Below are 24,501 nucleotides of genomic sequence, written 5' to 3' on the forward strand. Positions count from 1 at the left end.
TGCCATGCTTGAGTCATTGAGGAAGGCTGGGCTCCTGGGTACCCGAAGATGTGTGCAGTTGGAGGGAGCTGCGGTATTTGGGGTACAACTTGGGCGGAGGACTGGTGCACCCTCAGGTGACCAAAACCGCAGCTGAAGCAAGTTGCCTGCGGCCCGAGTAAAAAAAAGAGGCAGTTCTTGGGGCTGGTGGGTTAAAACAAGTGGTATATCCCCGCGTTTGCCGTCCTGACCAGCCCCCTGACTAATGTGACCCGACAAGGTGCCTCATATCCGGTCCAGTGGATGTAGCAGTGCCAGCAGGCCTTTGAGAGGGTAAAAACAGGTCTTCTGTTGGTAGACACTTCTCCAAACACCTAACTTTTCTCTCCCCTTATCTTGCAGACTGACGCTTTGAACAGAGCTTCTGGGGCTGTTTTGTCCCAGCAGGTGAGAGGCGTTCAGCCGGAAATTGTCAGAGTGGGAGTCAAGATACAGAACGGCCGAGAAAGAGTGCCTGGCAATCCGGTGGGCGGTCCACACTCTGTGTATTACGTCCTGGGATGTCCATTCACTGACTTGCCTCTGCTCTCAAATACTGACCAGCTTGTTATCTACAGCCCTCTTCCTGACTTCACATCTTACCTATGTAACTCTGAGTTGGCAACCACAATAGCAACATTTATCCTGTCCATGATCAATACAATCCTCAACCCTATGATCAGGGTTTGCCTGTGTTATGGAAAATTCCACTGATCAGTGTCTGGTAGTGGAAGTCCCCTGACTAGGTGTCTCACTGCTATGACCTTGATAAACAGGATAGAACCCTTATTTGGTGATGTTTTCTTCCAACTAGACCGCGGAGGGAAGGACACAGCAGATAACATAGAGGATGATCTCATGTCTTTCATGTCTTCTTCTTTTTCATATCATGTCTTATGAAACGCCTCTTTGTATAAGTTCTGGCTTTTGTGAGCTTGCGGCCAGTTGTTCCATTTTGAGCACCCGTGCTTGTTGTGTAAACTCTGCAGAGCTTACTATTAAAACGACTCAATGGCAACTCCAGTCTGAGAATTTCATTATTTCAAATCTCAAGATGAATTCCCATCACACCTGTTTTATAAACTATCCGCTTCAATACGATATATGTCTGATCCTGTAGTGCTTGCCCATTGCACTGCATGATGCATCTCTGGAAAACCAGGTTGATCAAGGTTGACTAACTTTCCAATCTTTTTTTTTAGATAAACAGATGCTTCACGTCTCACTATCCACAGAACCACTTCTACTCACACAGAGTGCAACTCTTCCATCATGATATTTAGCTGAGTAAACATAGCCATTGTTCCCCTCATGCTCTTTAATTCAGAAGGTATCCCTGTAATAAGACATCCCCAGTCACATCTCCTTTTTCAAGGGGCTGCATTCAATAATTTAGCACCAGGTCCTGTGTCAGTAGACATACTTTCAACATCAGCAGCATTATTGAGGCCCACACAATCCGAGATTCTGAGCGTCAGCTTGGAAAAATGCGCATTCAAACCAACATATTACTACTCACCTCCGTGCCCACAACTATTTACTTATATTTAATACATTTTAATAGCAGGTTGATAGACCTTCTAATTAAATTAAACGTTAGAATTTAAAGTGCAGATACACAGACGTAGAGAGAGAGCCAGACACAAACACAAGGCAATAAGGCAAAGTCAAACCATGAAATCTTAGATAATAGATGTATGTAAATTGATGTTGAATGCACTGAGAGTAAGTTGCTTTGGATAAAAGTTGATTGAACATGTTATTGAATGTAATGTAAATTAGAACTGTTAAGAGATACATAGAGCGTTTATGTACTGTTAAACAGCCTGAATCGCATATATATTGCACACAGCTAAACAATCTGTACAAGTTTTATAACAATCCTCTCTCAAACATCTTACACAGAGTTGATAATCAGTGCAATATGCTAATTTACATGTTACTGGTGTCTCTTAACACTTAAGAAGAAAAGTCTGTTGAAGTCATTTTCTATTGCATATCTGTGCACGTGTCTGATAAAAATATGTCCAAGAAACCTGATCTCATAAAGGAGTCAAAGGCAGTTTGACAAGCACACTTCTATGCTAAAGGGACAATTTTGGGTTTAGTCTGTTGAGTCAGAGATTAATACTAGCGACCTTATGCGTAGTGAAGGACGTAAAGTTTAAAAGCACTTTGAGTGATTGCTTAGAGCAGAAAGGGATATATAAATGCAATCCATTTATAGTCCATTTATAGTAGAAAAAATTATAATGCTAATCTCCTCCAGCGTTACTGTTGGGTTTCGTTTGCTATCGTTGGGAACCAGTTTTTTATGTATACATTGTATTCGATGGCTTTTTTCTGTAAAGCAGGGACTGGCTTTGTTGTACATATTTAATAAAATTAAGATATAATAAAGAGTAGAATCAATTAGTCAAAAACAATTAGGGATTTATATGTTAATGGGCCCTGGAACACTACATGTATGAAAAGGTGGGCCTTGAGGTAATTAAGGTTGAGAACCCCAGATCTAAAGAATATGTCATTCAATTCATTTCAAAACAACTTTATTTGGCCGAAGGGCACATAGAGCAAGTAAAAACAAGAAAGAAACATGAAAGAGAGCAAATAAAAAGGATAGAAATGGTCAAATTGTTATATTGACATTTAAGTTAAAGTGATTTGCCTCGAGTTACAGGCATCATCTTAACATTCTCCCTTAATGTTTTTCATTAGCTACTGGTAGCCGTTGCACTGCACAGTGATTTTTTTTTTACATAGTATGATCTAGCACAGTGGTTCCAAAATGGTGTGCCACTACACACTGGTGTGCAACAAGGCAAGTCCAGGTGTCCCATGGGAATTTGAGAGCAATGTATAATATTTTATTCCAATACTACTATACTATTACGAGGCTCCAGAGTGCATCCATTTTAATCTGTGAAGTGCGATTAAAAATGCTCCTTTTTTACACCGATGCACCAAACATTGCACTGGTGAGTCTCTGTATTTGATCGAGTAGTGTAGCTTCCTCATCTCATCTCCTCTGTGGAATTTACACAGGCCCCAGGCTTGCCCTGTACCCACTAGCTCACATATTTAAGTGAAGTGTAGGTGAATGGGGCGATGTTTGTTAAACAGGGAAAAGTGTGAATACAAGGTTTCAATTATGGACCATTGCTCTAAAACATTTTGCGCCGCTGCTTCCGGATCAGAGCATAAACAACAGTTGCTTTGTATTGTGTCAGAGTCTCTGAGTGTCCTACTCCTCACTGCGGACCTGCACTCACATACACTTAAATAAGGATACAGGTGTGCCTTGCGATTTTGGCTAGCCCTGCGTTATGCCTTGGGCAGAAAAAGTTTGGAAACTATTGATCTGGCATCATTCTCTGCCTCTATTTCTGCAGCCAAGAGCTCTTTTTACCAAACTAGAATTAAATCCTCATTTTCGAACCCCAAGAAACTCTTCTCCATCTTTTCCAGCCTCCTTGATCCCCCCATTCCCCCTACTCCTCCCACCCTTCTACCAAGCCACTTTGTCAACTACTTTACAAAAAAGAAAGATGACACTCTACTCATTTTCAAATCAACCTTCTGTAACTACATTTCCATCAACTTCATATTCATCTTCATACCCCTTAACTTTCCTCTTTCACCCCCCTCTCTCCCAATTGATTTATAACCTTTTTAATCATCGTCCACCCAACCACCTGCCCCCTTGACCCCATCCCATTTCACATTTTCCAGGCTATCGCTCCTGACCTTCTTCCTTTTCTCACCCATCTTATTAACATTTCCCTGTCAACTGGCTGTTTCCCTAACTCTCTGAAGGAGGCAAGAGTAAATCCTCTCCTTAAGAAACACACCCTCAACCCGTCTGAAGTAAACAACTACAGACCTGTCTCTCTTCTTCCCTTTCTTTACAAAACTCTCAAGCGAGCTATCTTTAATCAACTCTCCTCCTATCTCCACCATAACAATCTTCTTGACGCTCAGCAGTCTGGTTTGAAGGCAGGCCACTTAACTGAGACTGCCCTCCTTGCTGTCTCTGCTGTCTCTCTCCTCTGTCCTGATCCTTGTAGACCTCTCTGCTGCATTTGACACAGTGAACCATCAGATCCTTATTTCCTCCCTTCAGGACCTGGGTATCTCAGGCTCTGCTCTCTCCCTGCTCTCATCCTACCTCAATGACCGCACTTATCGGGTGACTTGGAGAGGATCTGTGTCTGAAACTTGTCCTCTCACTACAGGGGTCCCTCAAGGTTCCGTCCTGGGTCCTCTCCTCTTCTCTCTGTACACCATCTCTCTCGGCTCTGTCATTCACTCACATGGTTTTTCCTACCATAGCTATGCTGATGACACTCAACTAATCCTGTCTTTCCCCCGATATGAAACACAGGTAACACAACGAATCTATGCCTGTCTGAATGACATATCTCAGTGGATGTTTGCACACCACCTGAAAATTAACCTTGACAAGACTGAACTACTTTTCCTCCCAAGGAAAGACTCTCCCACCCACGACCTGACTATTAACTTTCACACTCCATGTTAACCCCCATTCAGACTGCTAGGAACCTGGGTGTGATAATCGACATTCAACTCTCCCTTACTGCCAACATTACTGTAACAACACGTTCCCGCAGATTCTTGCTGTACAATATCAGGAGAATACGCCCCCTTCTCACTCAGAAGGCGGTGCAGGTTCTGGTCAAGGCCCTGGTCATCTCCCACCTAGACTATTGTAACTCCCTCCTGGCAGGTCTACCTGCTAGTGCCATCCAACCTCTGCAGCTCATTCAGAATGCAGCAGCTCGACTGGTTTTTAACCTACCTAAATTCACTCACACTACTCCGCTCCTCCGCTCCCTTCACTGGTTACCCGTGGCTGCCCAAATTCGTTTGAAAAACATTAGTACTTGAGTGCCGTGCTGCGAACGGATCGGGTCCAGTCTACATCCAGGTCATGGCCCGTTCACTCCACTCTGCTTCGCCCAATCGGCTTGTTGCTCCCTCACTGCGAGCTAAACACTCCCTAAGCTCCCCATCGACATCCGGACATCAGAACGTTTACTGCTTTACTTGCACTACAGTTCCATTACTTGCATATAAAGGCATATTCAAAACATATTTTATTTATTACAATAAGTATTTTTTTTTTACACAGACTGATGCTGTTTTTCTGTTATACTGCAAGGTGCTGGTATGAAAAATGCCAAGTAAAAACCATATTAAGCACTTTGCCCTAATGCATATAATATAAATTGAAGTTTTGGACAAGAGAAATAATTGGACAAGCTACAGGCTGAACTTAACTCCAAACTTTCACATGAAAATGTATTGTAACAAACTTTGTTACATCGACAATTTCTCTCGCTTCGACACACACACAGAACTGTTACGGGTGGTTCTTTGGTTGGACCCCAAAGCAGACACAGAGAGCAGTCTAGTGTTGAGTAAGGTTTATTTTAACACCAGAAAACAGAGCAGGCAGGCTGTGGAGGCAGGGTGCTGGCTGGCCGAATAATCCAGGGGGGAAACGCAGGAGGGAAAGCGAAAAAAACCGAGGAGCAGCAACAAGGCACACCGAGGAGTCGAACAAGACGGAATTATCTGGCAGAGTAGTGGAGTCGGGACCAGGCTTTTATGGAGTGGATGATGGGTGAGTGATTGCAGGTGTGCCTTGTTTGCTGAAGTGAGGAAGCCAGCCATACCCCCTGCCACAGACACCACCTGCAGGACAGGAACAGAACAGGAGAGGGAGACAAAGACAACACAACCAACAACAGAATCACCACAGTACCCCCCCCCCTCAAGGGACGCCTCCTGGTGGCCTACCCGGCTTGTCCGGGAACTCAGAATAAAAATCATGGAGGAGTGTGTGGTCGAGAATGAGGGAGCGAGAAATCCACTGCCGCTCCTCCGGCCCATAACCCTCCCAATCCACCAGATACTGAAACCCCCTGCCTCGCCGACGTACGTCCAATATCTTAGTAACCGTATAGGCAGGGTGGTCATCAATGCTCCGGGTGGGTGGCGGGGGCTCGGCCGGAGGGCTTAGCGGGCTGGTAGACACTGGCTTGAGGCGAGAGACATGGAAAGCTGGGTGAATATTAAGAGAGGGGGGAAGCTTAAGCTTCATAACACAGGGGTTAATAACCCGGTCAATTTCATACGGGCCAATAAATTTGGGTGTGAGTTTCCGGGATTCCGTTTGGAGTGATAAATCCCGGGAAGATAACCATACTCTCTGACCGGGTTGGTAATCCGGAGCCGGGGTACGATGACGGTCCGCTATTCTCTGATTGCGAGCAGCGGTACGGATGAGGGCTGCCCGGGCCTCACGCCAGACTCGACGAGCACGCCGGAGATGCCCCTGCACCGAGGGTACTGCCACGTCCGTCTCCTGAGCTGGGAAGAGTGGAGGTTGGTATCCGTTGGCAGCCATGAACGGGGACATCCCTGTGGCGGAGCAGACCAGGGAGTTGTGGGCGTATTCTACCCAGGGGAGGTGGGTGGACCAGGAAGCCGGATGGCGGGATGAGACGCAACGCAGAGCCGCCCCAAGGTCCTGATTTGCCCGTTCTGTCTGGCCGTTCGTCTGTGGGTGGTAACCAGACGACAAGCTGACCGACGCCCCCAGCGCCTGGCAAAAGGCTCTCCACACACGGGCGGAGAACTGCGGACCCCTGTCTGATACAATGTCTACCGGGATGCCATGGAGACGGAACACATGCTGCACCAGAAGAGTGGCCGTCTCGAGGGCGGATGGCAGCTTCGGCAGGGGGATGAAGTGTACCGCCTTGGAGAAGCGGTCAACGATGGTAAGTATAACCGTGTTTCCCTCCGAAGGCGGCAGGCCCGTGATGAAGTCGACGGCGATGTGGGACCACGGCCGGTGGGGAATGGGCAGGGGACGGAGCAGGCCGGCAGGAGCCTGATGGGAACCCTTACTCCGGGCGCAGACAGAACAGGCGGAAACGAACAGCTTAGTGTCTGCAGCCATCGAGGGCCACCAAAAACGTTGTTGTATGAGAGTCAAAGTCCGGTGGGAACCAGGGTGGCATGAAATCCTGGAGGAATGCCCCCACTGGAGAACTGCGGATCTGGCAGCTGGAGGAACAAACAGACGGTTAGGTGGACACCCATGAGGAATTGGTTGGTCCTTCTGGGCTCCCTGGACCACTCCCTCGATCTCCCACCCAGCTGCTCCAACCACACAGTGGAGGATGCTGCGGGGAGTACCATCTTACCTTCCGTAAGATGGTACTCCCCGCAGCATCCTCCACCGGAGGGGCGAACTGACGGGACAAAGCATCTGGTTTGATGTTCCTGGTACCGGGTCTGAAGGTTAGACTGAAGTTGAAGCGTCCCAGGAACAAGGCCCACCGAGCCTGGCGTGAGTTCAGCCTACGGGCAGAGCGAAGGTAGGAGAGATTTTTATGGTCAGACCAGACTATGAATGGGTGAATAGAGCCCTCAAGCCAGTGCCTCCACTCCTGGAGGGCCAGGACGACCGCTAATAACTCCCCGTTTCCTACATCGTAGTTCTTCTCCGCCGAGGAGAGCTGGCGGGAGAAAAAGGCGCAGGGGTGGAGCTTCTGGTCAGAGGCGGTTCGCTGAGAAAGAACCGCCCCCACACCGGAGTCCGAAGCATCCACCTCCACCACGAACTGAACAGCAGAGTCAGGATGGACAAGCACTGGTGCAGAGGAAAACAAAAATTTTAGTTTAGCAAACGCCGCCTCTGCTGCCGGCGACCAATCAAAGGGGATCTTAAATGAAGTTAACTTGGTCAGAGGTGTGGCAACTTTGCTATAGTCACGGATAAACCTACGGTAGAAATTGGCGAATCCTAGAAACCTCTGTAGTTGCTTCCTTGATGTAGGAGTGGGCCATTCGGCCACTGCCGGAACCTTGGCAGGGTCGGTCTTAATTTGCCCTTTCTCCACAATAAACCCCAGAAAACTTACAGACGAAACATGAAACGTACATTTCTCAGCCTTAGCATACAGTTTGTTCTCGAGAAGTCTTTTAAGGACCAGTGAAACGTGATGAACATGTTCTTTGAAATTACGTGAAAAAATCAAAATGTCATCTAGATAAACAAAAACAAACCTATTCAACATATCCCGAAGCACATCATTAATAAGTGTTTGAAAAACAGCAGGTGCATTGGTGAGACCGAAAGGCATTACAAGATATTCAAAATGTCCTAACGGAGTGTTGAAGCCGGTTTTCCACTCGTCCCCTTCCTTGACTCTGACCAGATGATAGGCATTACGAAGATCCAATTTGGTGAAGATGGTTGCTTCGTGTAGGGGCCCAAAGGCTGAGTCAATCAGGGGAAGGGGATATTTATTCTTAATAGTGATGTCATTTAATCCTCTATAGTCGATACAGGGGCGGAGCGACTTATCCTTCTTGGCTACAAAGAAAAAGCCAGCTCCCATAGGTGAAGAGGAGGGTCGAATGAGGCCGGTTTTGAGCGAGTCTGTGATATAAGCCTCCATGGCGTCTCTCTCGGGTTTGGACAGATGGTACAATTTACTGGACGGATAGGGGGCGCCCGAAAGCAAATTGATGCAGCAATCATAGGGTCTATGAGGGGGGAAGGGACAAGGCACGATCTTTGCTAAACACATCTTGGAGATGGTGATAAACAGAGGGAACAGAGGTGAGATCGACCGGTTTGGGTGGAGATGGTGTGGTGGCTGGCCTGGAGGGAATGGCAGAATGCAGACAGTGGGAGTGACAGAAAAGACTCCAATTGTTTATGGAGGAGGTGGACCAGTCTATGTGTGGGTTATGGAGCTTTAGCCAAGGGAGACCTAACACTAGCGGAGACGTGGGAGATGGGATAATGTACAGGGATATGGATTCATGATGGTTACCGGAGAGTAGTAGCGAAATGGAAACAGTGCGGTGAGTGACACGAGCCAGGAGCCTACCATCAAGGGCAAACACATCCTTGGGCTGAGGAAGAGGCTCAGAGTGAGAGCTCATTGTCTGTCTCACGGGAGGGGCGTGTCTCTCTCTCTCTGATCTCTCCCTACGTCTCTCACGGAGCCGGCTATCTAAACGAATAGCTAAAGAAATTAACTCATCCAGAGAGGTGGTCTCGTCCCGTGCCGCTAACTCGTCTCTCAACTCCTCCCGCAAACCCCGGAGGAAAACTGCCTGTAGGGCCCGCTCATCCCACCCGCTCTCGATTGCGAGAATGCGGAAATCTATGGAGTGAGTTGCTACTGAATTTTGCCCTTGGCGTAGCGAGAGGAGCCGACTGCTGGCCTCCTTGCTACGTAGGGGATGGTCGAAAACCCTGAGAAATTCGGCGGAGAATGACTGAAAGGAATCGCAGATGGGGGAGTTAGCGTGTGATATGGCAACAGACCAAGCCGCGGCGCGCTCCGACAGGAGACTCATAACAAAGGCGGTCCGCGACTGGTCTGAGGAATACGTGAGTGGCTGCTGATCAAAAACGAGACTGCACTGGTGAAGAAATTGTCTACATGACCCTAATTCTCCTGAATACCTGACGGGCGTGGGGATGAAGGGTTCCCGGGGTTGTGCAGAATGAGCGATGGGAAGAGCTGGAGGTACAGGAGCAGGAGCTGGAACCGGAGCTGGAAGGTGGACGGGAACCGTCGTGGTGAGGTGAGTAGACAGCTGGTCCAAGCGGCCACCGACTTGTGCCACATTAGAGGAGAGATTCTGGAGCGTCTCCATAATCTCTTGTAGAGCCGTCTCGTGCTGACCCATGCGAACTCCGTGGTTCGAAAGAGCCTGTCTAAATTTATCTGCGTCTGCGGGGTCCATTTTGGCCAGATAATTCTGTTACGGGTGGTTCTTTGGTTGGACCCCAAAGCAGACACAGAGAGCAGTCTAGTGTTGAGTAAGGTTTATTTTAACACCAGAAAACAGAGCAGGCAGGCTGTGGAGGCAGGGTGCTGGCTGGCCGAATAATCCAGGGGGGAAACGCAGGAGGGAAAGCGAAAAAAACCGAGGAGCAGCAACAAGGCACACCGAGGAGTCGAACAAGACGGAATTATCTGGCAGAGTAGTGGAGTCGGGACCAGGCTTTTATGGAGTGGATGATGGGTGAGTGATTGCAGGTGTGCCTTGTTTGCTGAAGTGAGGAAGCCAGCCACACCCCCTGCCACAGACACCACCTGCAGGACAGGAACAGAACAGGAGAGGGAGACAAAGACAACACAACCAACAACAGAATCACCACAAGAACGTTGCTTCTGCTTATCCTTCTTTAATCTTTATTCAAGAACGCGAGATTTTGATTTTTCCACAAACACTTTATTTACATATTTTTTCATTTTATAAACAGTTGCTTACAGTATTCAATAAATAAAACAAAAGTGCTAATGTAAAAAAAAGCTCATTGTTGGTGACGGTGCAAAGTATGTCGTTAAAACACCAAATTCTTTTAAAAGACTCGAGATCAGATCAACCCAGTCTCATCAGAAAACGTTCAATGGCAACGTTGGTCCACTTGGAACGACGTTACCATCTCACAATCTGGCCTCTCAGATTGTGAGATGGTAACATTTAGTCCTCCCATTGTTTTGCATTGGCGTGTTCTCACGTCACGTGACTCTCAAGCTCCCGTCTGCGGAGAGGAAAACATGGCGGAGATTCCTTGTTTTTTCAGATAAAAATATAATTTTGTAACTTAGTTTGGGCATAAAAATACATTCTGACACCATTTCTAGCGAGAAATGTGCTCTTTGCTTCCACAGTCTTCAGCCAGTTCGTGCTTATGATAAATATTTTAATAGTTATCACGCATGTTTTTATCGTTGCTATGACGGTTGCCATGCCACCACGGCGCAGCTTGGTGTTTAAATCACAGTCCCTGCGTGGTGTCCTTCAGTGATCGTGAATGTTATTCATGTTATATAATAGTAATATTTGAGGCTAGATTACATCTCTAATGAGAAGGATCCTGCGAGTCTGTTCATACCGAGGCCGGCCCTAGTGCGCGACCGGACCGAGTGCGCGAGCGGACATGACGTGTGGCTGTCGTAAAAACCCTATTTGTAAACAACCAGTCCTTTAACTCAGCACTTCGTCATAAACACGGCGCGCTTGGAAGACCACGATGTCATTCTCCTTCTGTCAGGTAAGTAGTTTATTATTTTTAAAGATCGTTACGATCTAGGTTTACAGTCCGAGTGCGGAGAGAGTCCGTCAATCCACACTATGGACGCTGTTCATCAGCTAATACGCCATTGTTAGCCACATGCTTCAGCCCACGGTAGCCTGTGCTACCTGGGAGGTGAATACATGGTTGTTGAAACCAGTTCAAGACGCTTAGCTCATCATTGAGGGACGCTACAATATAAATATAAACATGAATTTGATTTATGAATGCTTTAGATTAATAAGGAGTGTATTTCTCTACTATTACTCCACAATATCAGGTCAATTTGGTTTAATGTATAGTATGCACTATGACAATAATGTTTCCATGTTATGGAGTTGCGATTCATTTTATAAAACAATTGCTATGTTCTGTTTTTTAATCAAGGAGGATCCAAGTGAAGCTACAGGAGTTTCATTAACGTCAATAACTTGGACCGAACAGTTTGTTTTGCTTGATGAAGAGCAGGAAGGGCAGCCTGGAGAGAAAGAGAAGCCGGGTTGAGCCCACTACCATCATCCATGTACCACAAGGAAGATGAGGGAGAGAAATGATCCTACCATTAAAGAGGTACTTTTAAGTTACATACCAGAAACACCATTTTATATAATGTGCTAAATATACATTTTTATTACATCCCCAAAGTACGCTTGCTGAAATACAAGTTAATATCACACTGAAAGAATTTTGATCAATCATGCTTCCCTGCTGTGATTGTTTAACTGGGAAAACAACTTTTTCCACAGGAAGGCAAGTAAATTTAAGGAATACATGTGCAAAGTTTTCCTCTGTTATGTATAATGATGACCCCCATCAAACATAATGTTAGCAATCTTTACACCTTTTAATTTATACTGATTATTTCTGTCTACATGTTTGAATTTGCCTTCATTAGTTTCAGAAAAGAGCGATGATGTATCGGTCAGTGGGCGGCAGCACGAGACTCCGCAAACTAGTCTGTAAGCAAAGCAGACGAAGGCATCGAGGTTGCGGCCTGCCATCATTGTTATTTTTGCTTAAGGGACTGAATATATTTCATGCAGGAATATTAGCATTTCCCTTATATCTACCAAAACTGCTTGTTTCACAGACTGCAGTTTTGTTTTGATCCGATGTGGTGTGCAAATACAACCGTATCTTCAATGGGTTGTGGGGCATTAACATTTGTAACTGTAATTTTGTTTTGACAGACTGTGAAAAGAACGTTGAGAACATCACCACTCTACAGGAAGACACAGTCCAGTAATGGGTGTCAGAATTTCAGTAGTGAACGACAGGTACTGTGGAAAAATGTGTGTCATTGTTGTACAATGTCCTTTGACTCTGTTTACACAAGGTTAACACAAAAAGGTTTGATTGTAAACTGATATTGGTATGAATTCATGTTATTCTCCTCTTCACAAGAAACAAACAATCCAAATTACCTGCAGAACACCCTTGATGGACGCTTCAGCTGCATCGTCAGACTGGCCAGACAGCAAGATGCCAACTTTAATGCCAATTTATTTGTGTAACATTCTGTGACCAAATGTATAGATAACTTTTTGTAGATTGTAAAAAAGATAACCCATTTATTAAAAAAAAACTACACTAGAATTACCGCACTGCGTTGTATGACTCCGCTAACCAGTGCAGTGTCCGTCTACATATTTCTACATATTTTCTCTCGTATAAATGACACTGTGTCTCTTGACAACTGAAACCATAAGATGAGGTCAGTGTGGCCTTGACCTTTTGACTTTAACACAAATACACAGTTAGACAATCCGAAAACATACAGTTATGCCAAAATATATTTTGTTTCACATTCTAGATGGCATAAGCAGAGACATCAACTCAGGAAAAATATTTCTGTAGAAAAGAAAGCCCTGTACGTGTGTACGTATGTATACATACACACGTACAAACGCACTATTGAGACGTTTTGTTTTTTATCATATATTCTCAGGAAGGACTGATGCATTTACTGAGACGGGACGTGAGGGCCTACTCTGCGTGGTCAGAGTTCAAGCCCAGCAGGCTGCAGCGGTCCTGACATATTCTGGAACAGCAGCACAGTCTTTGGATGACTCCTCTGAAGATGAAAACATGGCGAGGTACTTCTCCACTGATGAAGAACTGTGAGAGCTGTGATTAGCTACACTCTCTTGCTACAAGGCTACTCTTGCTACTCCCTGGCAGCCTTAGGAAGGCATTAGCTTGCTGTTGGGTAGCTGTTAGCTTCAGCATTTATAGTTTTTAGCGGCCTGTGTGACGTTTATGTTTAAAACAAAAAAATCAGAGGGAACCATCTTCATATTTTAACACTATGGTTTGTTTGTGTCCTTCAGTTCTTCTCAAGAGAAGCAGTACAGGTGTGCCTCAGCTCCACGGTCCCTCCTGCAGCCTCCGCTCCTGATGCTAACCTCATGTCTCCATCACACCAAGCAGCAGACCTGGATTGACAGACCTTTCTCCAGAGCTGCCCCCTCCCTCTGAAACCCCCCTCTCCAAAACACTATTTGTGTAGTTTTTAAAGTATTTTTTGCATGAGAATTGTTGATCATAACATTTCCAGCAGATGCCTTAATGTAATGTTTGTGCACAATAAATGACATTGATCATAACATATTGCTATTTCCTTGCACTTCTACACCATGATATTGTCAGATAAGATGCTGATTACATTAAAGCAGTGAATGCTCTGCTTTAAGCAACATAAACACACAATGATCCAATGGATCTGAAGTAGAATGGGCACATTACATTCTGTAGAGAATGCCTCAGTAATTGAAGTCAGAAAATAACTTTCTTTATCTGAGGTTCCAGTCATTTATAGTCACAGCAAAGCACACAGGTCTGGTTGTCTAAGTGGCTCCCATATCATATTGTTTAAGATGTGTAACATCAAGTTTGTGTATCAGTGCAAAATACATACCGTCATTAGTCAAGAGTTCACTCTCTTGTTTACACTAAATTTAGGTGACCCAGATGTTTCACAATGCATCTGATAAGGTCTTATGAGAAACATTCTTAACATTAAAGAAATCAACACAGAGGATAGCAGTAGATGTTTGACTTCAATCCGTAGCTGATAATCAGCAGCCTGACTTATTCAAACACATTAATACTACAATGAATGAGGCAGGGGTTATCTATCAGAAATCATTTCTAGGACATTAATTTAAAAGATCTCCAGTATAAGTAAATGTGTTTTAAAATTGGTTTACATCCAAGTGAGAGGCTGTCCCATCACATGGATTTAAGACATATATATTGTTTGTATAAGCTGTCCCTCAGTTAAGTACTTGCACTTCTTGAAAAGCTCTATATAAATAGGATGTATTATTGTTTATACATTGCTTTATACATGTTTTCCTAAAAGTCACTGTAGATACAAAAACAACAGTATGGTTCAGTTGACAGTGAGTGGAATGTGAAGGTAATTCCAATGAGCTCAAGAGAAACCTAATGTGATGATATAGTTGATTTCTGATAGATAATCCCTGCCTCATTCATTGTGGTATTAATGTGTTTGAATAAGTCAGGCCGCTGATTATCAGCTACGGATTGAAGTCAAACATCTACTGCTATCCTCTGTGTTGATTTCTTTAATGTTAAGAATGTTTCTCATAAGACCTTATCAGATGCATTGTGAAACATCTGGGTCACCTAAATTTAGTGTAAACAAGAGAGTGAACTCTTGACTAATGACGGTATGTATTTTGCACTGATACACAAACTTGATGTTACACATCTTAAACAATATGATATGGGAGCCACTTAGACAACCAGACCTGTGTGCTTTGCTGTGACTATAAATGACTGGAACCTCAGAATGTAATGTGCCCATTCTACTTCAGATCCATTGGATCATTGTGTGTTTATGTTGCTTAAAGCAGAGCATTCACTGCTTTAATGTAATCAGCATCTTATCTGACAATATCATGGTGTAGAAGTGCAAGGAAATAGCAATATGTTATGATCAATGTCATTTATTGTGCACAAACATTACATTAAGGCATCTGCTGGAAATGTTATGATCAACAATTCTCATGCAAAAAATACTTTAAAAACTACACAAATAGTGTTTTGGAGAGGGGGGTTTCAGAGGGAGGGGGCAGCTCTGGAGAAAGGTCTGTCAATCCAGGTCTGCTGCTTGGTGTGATGGAGACATGAGGTTAGCATCAGGAGCGGAGGCTGCAGGAGGGACCGTGGAGCTGAGGCACACCTGTACTGCTTCTCTTGAGAAGAACTGAAGGACACAAACAAACCATAGTGTTAAAATATGAAGATGGTTCCCTCTGATTTTTTTGTTTTAAACATAAACGTCACACAGGCCGCTAAAAACTATAAATGCTGAAGCTAACAGCTACCCAACAGCAAGCTAATGCCTTCCTAAGGCTGCCAGGGAGTAGCAAGAGTAGCCTTGTAGCAAGAGAGTGTAGCTAATCACAGCTCTCACAGTTCTTCATCAGTGGAGAAGTACCTCGCCATGTTTTCATCTTCAGAGGAGTCATCCAAAGACTGTGCTGCTGTTCCAGAATATGTCAGGACCGCTGCAGCCTGCTGGGCTTGAACTCTGACCACGCAGAGTAGGCCCTCACGTCCCGTCTCAGTAAATGCATCAGTCCTTCCTGAGAATATATGATAAAAAACAAAACGTCTCAATAGTGCGTTTGTACGTGTGTACGTATGTATACATACACACGTACAGGGCTTTCTTTTCTACAGAAATATTTTTCCTGAGTTGATGTCTCTGCTTATGCCATCTAGAATGTGAAACAAAATATATTTTGGCATAACTGTATGTTTTCGGATTGTCTAACTGTGTATTTGTGTTAAAGTCAAAAGGTCAAGGCCACACTGACCTCATCTTATGGTTTCAGTTGTCAAGAGACACAGTGTCATTTATACGAGAGAAAATATGTAGAAATATGTAGACGGACACTGCACTGGTTAGCGGAGTCATACAACGCAGTGCGGTAATTCTAGTGTAGTTTTTTTTTAATAAATGGCTTATCTTTTTTACAATCTACAAAAAGTTATCTATACATTTGGTCACAGAATGTTACACAAATAAATTGGCATTAAAGTTGGCATCTTGCTGTCTGGCCAGTCTGACGATGCAGCTGAAGCGTCCATCAAGGGTGTTCTGCAGGTAATTTGGATTGTTTGTTTCTTGTGAAGAGGAGAATAACATGAATTCATACCAATATCAGTTTACAATCAAACCTTTTTGTGTTAACCTTGTGTAAACAGAGTCAAAGGACATTGTACAACAATGACACACATTTTTCCACAGTACCTGTCGTTCACTACTGAAATTCTGACACCCATTACTGGACTGTGTCTTCCTGTAGAGTGGTGATGTTCTCAACGTTCTTTTCACAGTCTGTCAAAACAAAATTACAGTTACAAATGTTAATGCCCCACAACCCATTGAAGATACGGTTGTATTTGCACACCACATCGGATCAAAACAAAACTGCAGTCTGTGAAACAAGCAGTTTTGGTAGATATAAGGGAAATGCTAATATTCCTGCATGAAATATATTCAGTCCCTTAAGCAAAAATAACAATGATGGCAGGCCGCAACCTCGATGCCTTCGTCTGCTTTGCTTACAGACTAGTTTGCGGAGTCTCGTGCTGCCGCCCACTGACCGATACATCATCGCTCTTTTCTGAAACTAATGAAGGCAAATTCACACATGTAGACAGAAATAATCAGTATAAATTAAAAGGTGTAAAGATTGCTAACATTATGTTTGATGGGGGTCATCATTATACATAACAGAGGAAAACTTTGCACATGTATTCCTTAAATTTACTTGCCTTCCTGTGGAAAAAGTTGTTTTCCCAGTTAAACAATCACAGCAGGGAAGCATGATTGATCAAAATTCTTTCAGTGTGATATTAACTTGTATTTCAGCAAGCGTACTTTGGGGATGTAATAAAAATGTATATTTAGCACATTATATAAAATGGTGTTTCTGGTATGTAACTTAAAAGTACCTCTTTAATGGTAGGATCATTTCTCTCCCTCATCTTCCTTGTGGTACATGGATGATGGTAGTGGGCTCAACCCGGCTTCTCTTTCTCTCCAGGCTGCCCTTCCTGCTCTTCATCAAGCAAAACAAACTGTTCGGTCCAAGTTATTGACGTTAATGAAACTCCTGTAGCTTCACTTGGATCCTCCTTGATTAAAAAACAGAACATAGCAATTGTTTTATAAAATGAATCGCAACTCCATAACATGGAAACATTATTGTCATAGTGCATACTATACATTAAACCAAATTGACCTGATATTGTGGAGTAATAGTAGAGAAATACACTCCTTATTAATCTAAAGCATTCATAAATCAAATTCATGTTTATATTTATATTGTAGCGTCCCTCAATGATGAGCTAAGCGTCTTGAACTGGTTTCAACAACCATGTATTCACCTCCCAGGTAGCACAGGCTACCGTGGGCTGAAGCATGTGGCTAACAATGGCGTATTAGCTGATGAACAGCGTCCATAGTGTGGATTGACGGACTCTCTCCGCACTCGGACTGTAAACCTAGATCGTAACGATCTTTAAAAATAATAAACTACTTACCTGACAGAAGGAGAATGACATCGTGGTCTTCCAAGCGCGCCGTGTTTATGACGAAGTGCTGAGTTAAAGGACTGGTTGTTTACAAATAGGGTTTTTACGACAGCCACACGTCATGTCCGCTCGCGCACTCGGTCCGGTCGCGCACTAGGGCCGGCCTCGGTATGAACAGACTCGCAGGATCCTTCTCATTAGAGATGTAATCTAGCCTCAAATATTACTATTATATAACATGAATAACATTCACGATCACTGAAGGACACCACGCAGGGACTGTGATTTAAACACCAAGCTGCGCCGTGGTGGCATGGCAACCGTCATAGCAACGATAAAAACATGCGTGATAACTATTAAAATATTTATCTTAAGCACGAACTGGCTGAAGACTGTGGAAGCAAAGAGCACATTTCTCGCTAGAAATGGTGTCAGAATGTATTTTTATGCCCAAACTAAGTTACAAAATTATATTTTTATCTGAAAAAACAAGGAATCTCCGCCATGTTTTCCTCTCCGCAGACGGGAGCTTGAGAGTCACGTGACGTGAGAACATGCCAATGCAAAACAATGGGAGGACTAAATGTTACCATCTCACAATCTGAGAGGCCAGATTGTGAGATGGTAACGTCGTTCCAAGTGGACCAACGTTGCCATTGAACGTTTTCTGATGAGACTGGGTTGGACCATCAATGCAAGGAGCCCGCCGTCACTGCATGCCCTGCAGGGCGGTCAGCAGCTCCTGCATCCGGAGGGGGGCAGTGAGCTGTAAGTTGGACTCTTCCGAGATCTGAGGTAAATCTTTACAGAAGTCCTCTGTGCCTGTCTGTTCTTCCTCAGAAGAGTACAGTGCTTGATAAAAACTCACAGCCCGCTCTCTTATCTGGCGTGGTGCCATTAGCTCTTGCCCTGTGTCCGAAAGCAGGGTGTGGATTACTTTCCTCTGCCCGTTCTTTTTCTCCAGACTGAAGAAATAGCTGGTTGGAGCATCCATGTCGCTGATGTTCTGGAACCGAGACCTGACTAACGCGCCCTGTACTTTACTTTCTAGCAGGTCGGCTAAAGCCATTTTTTTCCTTTGAGGCTTTCAATATAACCTTGATTTCCGGTGGACTCACTTAAATGTTCTAGTTCCACTATGTCGGTCTCTAGATCTTTCATAGATCGGGTGGCGTCTTTTGTGACATTGAGGGTGTGCTGTTGACACAATAGGCGTATTTGCGTCTTGCCATGGTCCCACCACTGCCTAAGACTGTTAAACTTGCCCTTCCTCTTTATAAAAACACCCCAGAAAAACGTAAAGACATCTTTAAAATTCTTATCGAATGTTAAAACAGAATTAAAATGCCAATACGCGCTCTTCGGTAAAACATTCCTAACAAAAACATGACATTAAAGCAGGGAATGATCAGTAAAACCAGCCGGCATGATAGCACAGCTTTTAAAAATGTTAAAGTGCTGTTTAAAACAATACATCCTGTCTAGCCTGTCTGAGGGGATCCTACTCTCTCTGATGTGGGACCAGGTATACTGTCTGCCGTCTGGGTGCATCCTCCTCCACACGTCCACCAGGCCTTGAGAACGGACCAGCTGCTTTAAGGCGTGCTGAGAGGCTAAAATCGCATCTTCAGTGCAGTTAAAATCCCCACCCAAGAATAAAAAAATCCACCATGGCACAATCATTAAGAACCTCACTTATTTTCAGTACAAACTGCTTCCTCTCTGCACCAGTTGTTGGAGCATAAACGTTAATAGAAACAGTAGTAAAATGGTCGAACTGAGCTGTGGCTAAAAGAAGCCTCCCCTGGATCACATGTTTGACCTCCAGCAAGTTCGGTTTAAAAGCCGTGGAGAAGAGGAAGCCCACTCCTGCGCTCAGAGAAGTGTTGTGACTTAAAATGGCCTACCCTCCCCACTCCCTCCTCCAGTCAGACTCATTATTAAAATCACTGTGCATTTCTTGTAAAAACTTGACATCATTTTTTTTCATTTTCATGGTTTCATAAATAAAAGTTATTTTCTTTTGATCTCTTGCACCGTTCACGTTTAAAACCCCAATTTTAAAAACATCCAGGTTGTTTAAAATGTTAGAAACAATAACAGAAAACAATAAATTAATTAATACACACATTGCTGTCCTTTCCATCACTGCTCAGTTGTCTTTTTGCTTTGAGCACCAGTTTTATGAGTCTAAAAATGTCCTTCTCTGTGAGGCCAGACTCTTCCCTCTGGCTCACGTGGAGTCTGGCTGAGGAAATAAAAAGACTGAGATCTGGGAAATGGTCTTCGAGTTTAAGACCGTGCTGATTTTTTGTGTGATGTAAAAACGATTTAAATGTATCTACTGTAAGCATTTTCTTTTTTTGACTGCTGTTAAAAAGCGGAACGTCGCTGCTATCAGACACACACTCACTTTCACTCACAGCACTGTCCATTTGTACTTTACTATTCTTTGCTTCAGTTAAAACTGTCCTGGCTGACCTCCTACGTTTTACTGTTTTTTTTTAGCTTGTATTGCTTCTTCCTCCATCTCCTCCTCTCCTTCCACTGTCCCCTCCATCCTGCTCAACGCTTTTTTCTTCACCTGTCCTCTCCTCCACCTGTTTATTACCTACACCACCCTCTTCTTCCCCTTTATCTCCCACCTCCCATTCCTCTACCTCACCCACAACCTCCTCCACCAACACTTCCCCCCCAACACCCGGTGTATTAACTGAACTCACCCCTCGTAATGGCACTGCGGTCAAGCCAGCCGACCCTCGCGTGTCTTCGGTCAAATCAGCCGACACAGAAATTCTACTGCACCCATATACTGATATTTATGGTAAACGCATCCGAACCGCCCAGAACGGAAACGGGGATATTTCAAAGTACTATAAAAACAGTTTGCTCAATAATTCCGGAGTTAGACTGATATCGCTGTGTTCAGGACCTCTCAGGCTACCCACACAATGAATATTAGACATTTTTACTGTATAGATTAAGAGATTTTTCAAGGTAAAGTGCAAGATTTCCCATGTGGAATACATCATTTCTGGATATTTCAAAGTACTATAAAAACTGTTTGCTCAATAATTCCAGAGTGAGACTGATATGGCTGTGTTCAGGACCTCTCTGAGAACCCACACAATGAATATTAGACATTTTTACTGTATAAATTAAGAGATTTTTCAAAGTAAAGTGCAAGATTTCCCATGTGGAATACATCATTTCTGGATATTTCAAAGTACTATAAAAACTGTTTGCTCAATAATTCCAGAGTGAGACTGATATGGCTGTGTTCAGGACCTCTCTGAGAACCCACACAATGAATATTAGACATTTTTACCGTATAGATTAAGAGATTTTTCAAAGTAAAGTGCAACATTTCTACTGTGTAATAGATAATTTCTGGATATTTCAGAGTACTATAAAAACAGTTTGCTCAATAATTCCAGAGTTAGACTGATATGGCTGTGTTCAGGACCTCTCAGGCTACCCACACAATGAATATTAGACATTTTTACTGTATAAATTAAGAGATTTTTCAAGGTAAAGTGCAAGATTTCCCATGTGGAATACATCATTTCTGGATATTTGAAAGTACTATAAAAACTGTTTGCTCAATAATTCCAGAGTGAGACTGATATGGCTGTGTTCAGGACCTCTCTGAGAACCCATACAATGAATATTAGACATTTTTACTGTATAGATTAAGAGATTTTTCAAAGTAAAGTGCAACATTTCTACTGTGTAATAGATCATTTCTGGATATTTCAAAGTACTATAAAAATACTTTTCCCAATAATTCCAGAGTGAGACTGATATGCTTCTATTCCCACTCCTATGACTAGTCCCTTTTCTTGGAATCTGTAACTGTCCTACCCTCTCTTTCAGCCGCACCCATATGTAAAAATCAATCTTGCCTAAGCGATGTCTTTTTAATTTCTTGATCGCAGCGTGAAAGACTCTCTTTGTATTAGTTAATTATGTTGAGCATTTTGTTTATTATCTTATCCTTTTATAGGGATAATGCTTAGGTTAGATGTGGGTACACCTTTACACTACAAATACAATTTGTTTTCCTATGAATTATGCTCTGTTCAATTAGTAGTGTTGTATTTTATAATATTTTTTGAATTGGCACCAACTGTGGCTCCTTTGCTCCCTTCGAGCTTGATTATTTATCACCATTTCACTATTGCAAAACTTGTAAGTACAGGTATTATATAACAAAATACATACATAACGCCAACAATGGAGGAAAAAAATACTTTTTATAAATAAAACACCGGAGTAGTTGTCAAAAGCTTTGTTCTTTATAACAAGGTAAAACTTTTTTTTTATGTCATTTTGTATAAAATGGGAACCTAAAACCTTTATGTAAAAACACAAAACATCACTCCACTGTGATATTAAAACGAAAATAAAATTAGAAAACCTAAACGGCCATGATGCTAAATTGTTTAAGGGGCTTAAAGTCCTGATCAACCCCTTCCTTTTAACCTCGTAATTCAGGTGCCATTGTTGGGCCACACCCATCTTCAAACGCGGCCTTCACTTTGATAAAAAATAAACACCTGTAAAGTTTTGTGACTGCATCGTTCACGGTTGCTATCGGGATGAGAAAATCTGTACACAGAGATAGCAATATAAACACCTCTGGACTTGCACACAGACTCACAAAGTGAAAACAATACCAGTGTTGCTTTTGCAGCTGGTAATACTATGAAAGGCAAAATATGTGTTTTAGGCGACCCTTTCATACACAGACGTAGAAAACAGTGTCACATAAAAAAAAAAAAGACATAGCACATACTGATTGTGGAATTATTTATCACACAGACAGCATTTCCAGTCAGCGGTTTGCACATTTTGAAGCTGGGCTGTGTCCATCTGGAGGCACTGGGCATGAAACCACCGGCTACATCTGTCACACTGAATCTGTAAAAATTCAAATTTCCCACCTTTAATACAGACAGAGGTTCATTGCTTAGTAATCATTTAAAATGTTTCACCAAACTAGCAGGCTTTATTCATGTGTACGAGCTTTACCATGCTTTAACCAAATGCTACATTGCTGTTGTTAACAGAAAATTATAAATGTGAAATACAAGGCTGACTTAGCCACCTTTTTATGAAGTCTATGAGAATGACTTTCGGCCAGAGACCTTTGTATCATGTAATTCCCCATCTTTCTTTACCCTCGTTTCCTGTCATCTCTAAAATGTACAAAATGCACAAACAAACAATGACAAGAGTAAAAAAAACTAAACATACCCAGTCAGTGAAGGAAGGCCCTGGACCTGGTGGTTTTGTCGCTGAGCACATGGCACAGTTGTTATCTATGTCAAATACTTAAATACAAATACACATTTTAGACGTTGAGTACTAAAATATCACAATATGACTAAAAACACTCCTCACCCGCCTGAGGCTTTAAGTATTTGCAGAGCGTAATGTTTACGCTGATGTACCATCTCTGTCTTTGTTGTACCAAATGCAATGTTTGGTATTTTCGGAAAGGCCTCCATGACTGCGTTTGCCATCTAAACAATGACACAATAAGTTATGTACTTTGGATAATGTTCAAAGTCTGCCAATGTGGTGGTTGGAAATACTGTAAAACAGATTAAATCCTAAATGCAAAATGTATACAGTTCTTTTGGAAAATCTTAACATTTCAATAAATATTCATCTTACCATGATTACAAGTACCCCACAGCTATCTCCATCCTGCTGCAGTGGGTGTTGCAGAACACCTCCTTTGAATTTGATGTCCACCCAGTCAGTCTTGCTGTGGCAGGGCCTCCTCAGTTTGAAGTATTCACTGTGTGACAATAATTTATGAAAGTATTAATCTACTATATGTACAAACATACACATATAATGTATGTACAATATAAGAAAAAACTCCTCTCCCTCTCTCTCTCTCTCTCTCTCTCTCTCTCTCTCTCTCTCTCTCTCCCTCCCTCCCTCCCTCCTCCTGGTCAGCCTCGTTACAACATAACCCCAAAGTGTATCTCCTTAAAGTTGCAACTCAAAGTTTTTTTGTCAATGCAACTGCTATCCAATTGATGGTTCCTAAAGATCCCTCCCAAGCCATGAAGTTGGTGTTTTGGGTCCAATCATATATTCATGAGCTTAAATCTGTGAGGAGCGCACTGCAGCGCTCTCCAAGGTACTAATCCTGCAGCTGTTAGCAGCTTGGGAGGTATTTATAATCTTTGAACCAATAACTTCCTTGTCTAATAATTGACTTCACCTGTTTCCTAACCTATGTATAAGCCACATTACTGTTTTGTTTACTAAATCTTGTATCTTATTTCATGGGAGTACCAGACAAATGCATCACTTACCTCTTTTCTCTTTTCATTTCTTTATTTCTACATAATAGATTGAAGGTTGCCTCGTAACTTAGTTAGAAAGCCTTGTTGGCTGTAGTGTTTTTTGTATGTTTTTGCAATGACAATTAAACTCCTAACATGCTTCTTCAGCCTCCTGCCTCTTACTCAGTAACAGGGACATGATAAATTGAAGGTGACATGATACAGACCATTGTTATACTCATACCGTGAAAAGCTTTTCTAAACTTTTCAAGAAACCTCAAATATCCGCAATGAATAATCAGCACTCAATGGTTTTTGCTCTCAAACCTTGCTTTCAGTAGGAATGTCTTCTGTTCACTCAGCATCAGTGATTACACATGAGTTTGAAAATGGATTTCACTGCTAAGACACCAATATAACACATTCTGATTTCTAATGTTGGACAAGATGAATTTA

The 24,501-nt window shown here is 43.0% G+C and overlaps 2 long non-coding RNA genes across 3 annotated transcripts; one reads left to right on the forward strand and one right to left on the reverse strand.

The window, feature by feature from the left end:
* Positions 1 to 10,487: 10,487 nt before the first annotated feature.
* Positions 10,488 to 13,750, forward strand: LOC128448343 (uncharacterized). 2 transcript variants are annotated; one of them, XR_008339729.1, is made up of 4 exons: positions 10,488 to 11,731; positions 12,352 to 12,438; positions 13,110 to 13,257; positions 13,492 to 13,750. It is a non-coding gene; the product is annotated as an uncharacterized LOC128448343 (long non-coding RNA). The 2 variants fall into 2 exon arrangements; XR_008339728.1 differs by having other exon boundaries at positions 12,352 to 13,257.
* Positions 13,751 to 15,136: 1,386 nt separating this feature from the next.
* Positions 15,137 to 18,413, reverse strand: LOC128448311 (uncharacterized). Its single transcript, XR_008339727.1, has 4 exons — positions 17,156 to 18,413; positions 16,449 to 16,535; positions 15,630 to 15,777; positions 15,137 to 15,395 (listed from the first exon to the last, which is right to left on the reverse strand). It is a non-coding gene; the product is annotated as an uncharacterized LOC128448311 (long non-coding RNA).
* Between the last annotated feature and the right edge of the window lie 6,088 nt (positions 18,414 to 24,501).

Source organism: Pleuronectes platessa, chromosome 9 (assembly GCF_947347685.1).
Source record: "Pleuronectes platessa chromosome 9, fPlePla1.1, whole genome shotgun sequence".
NCBI classification, from domain to species: domain Eukaryota; kingdom Metazoa; phylum Chordata; class Actinopteri; order Pleuronectiformes; family Pleuronectidae; genus Pleuronectes; species Pleuronectes platessa.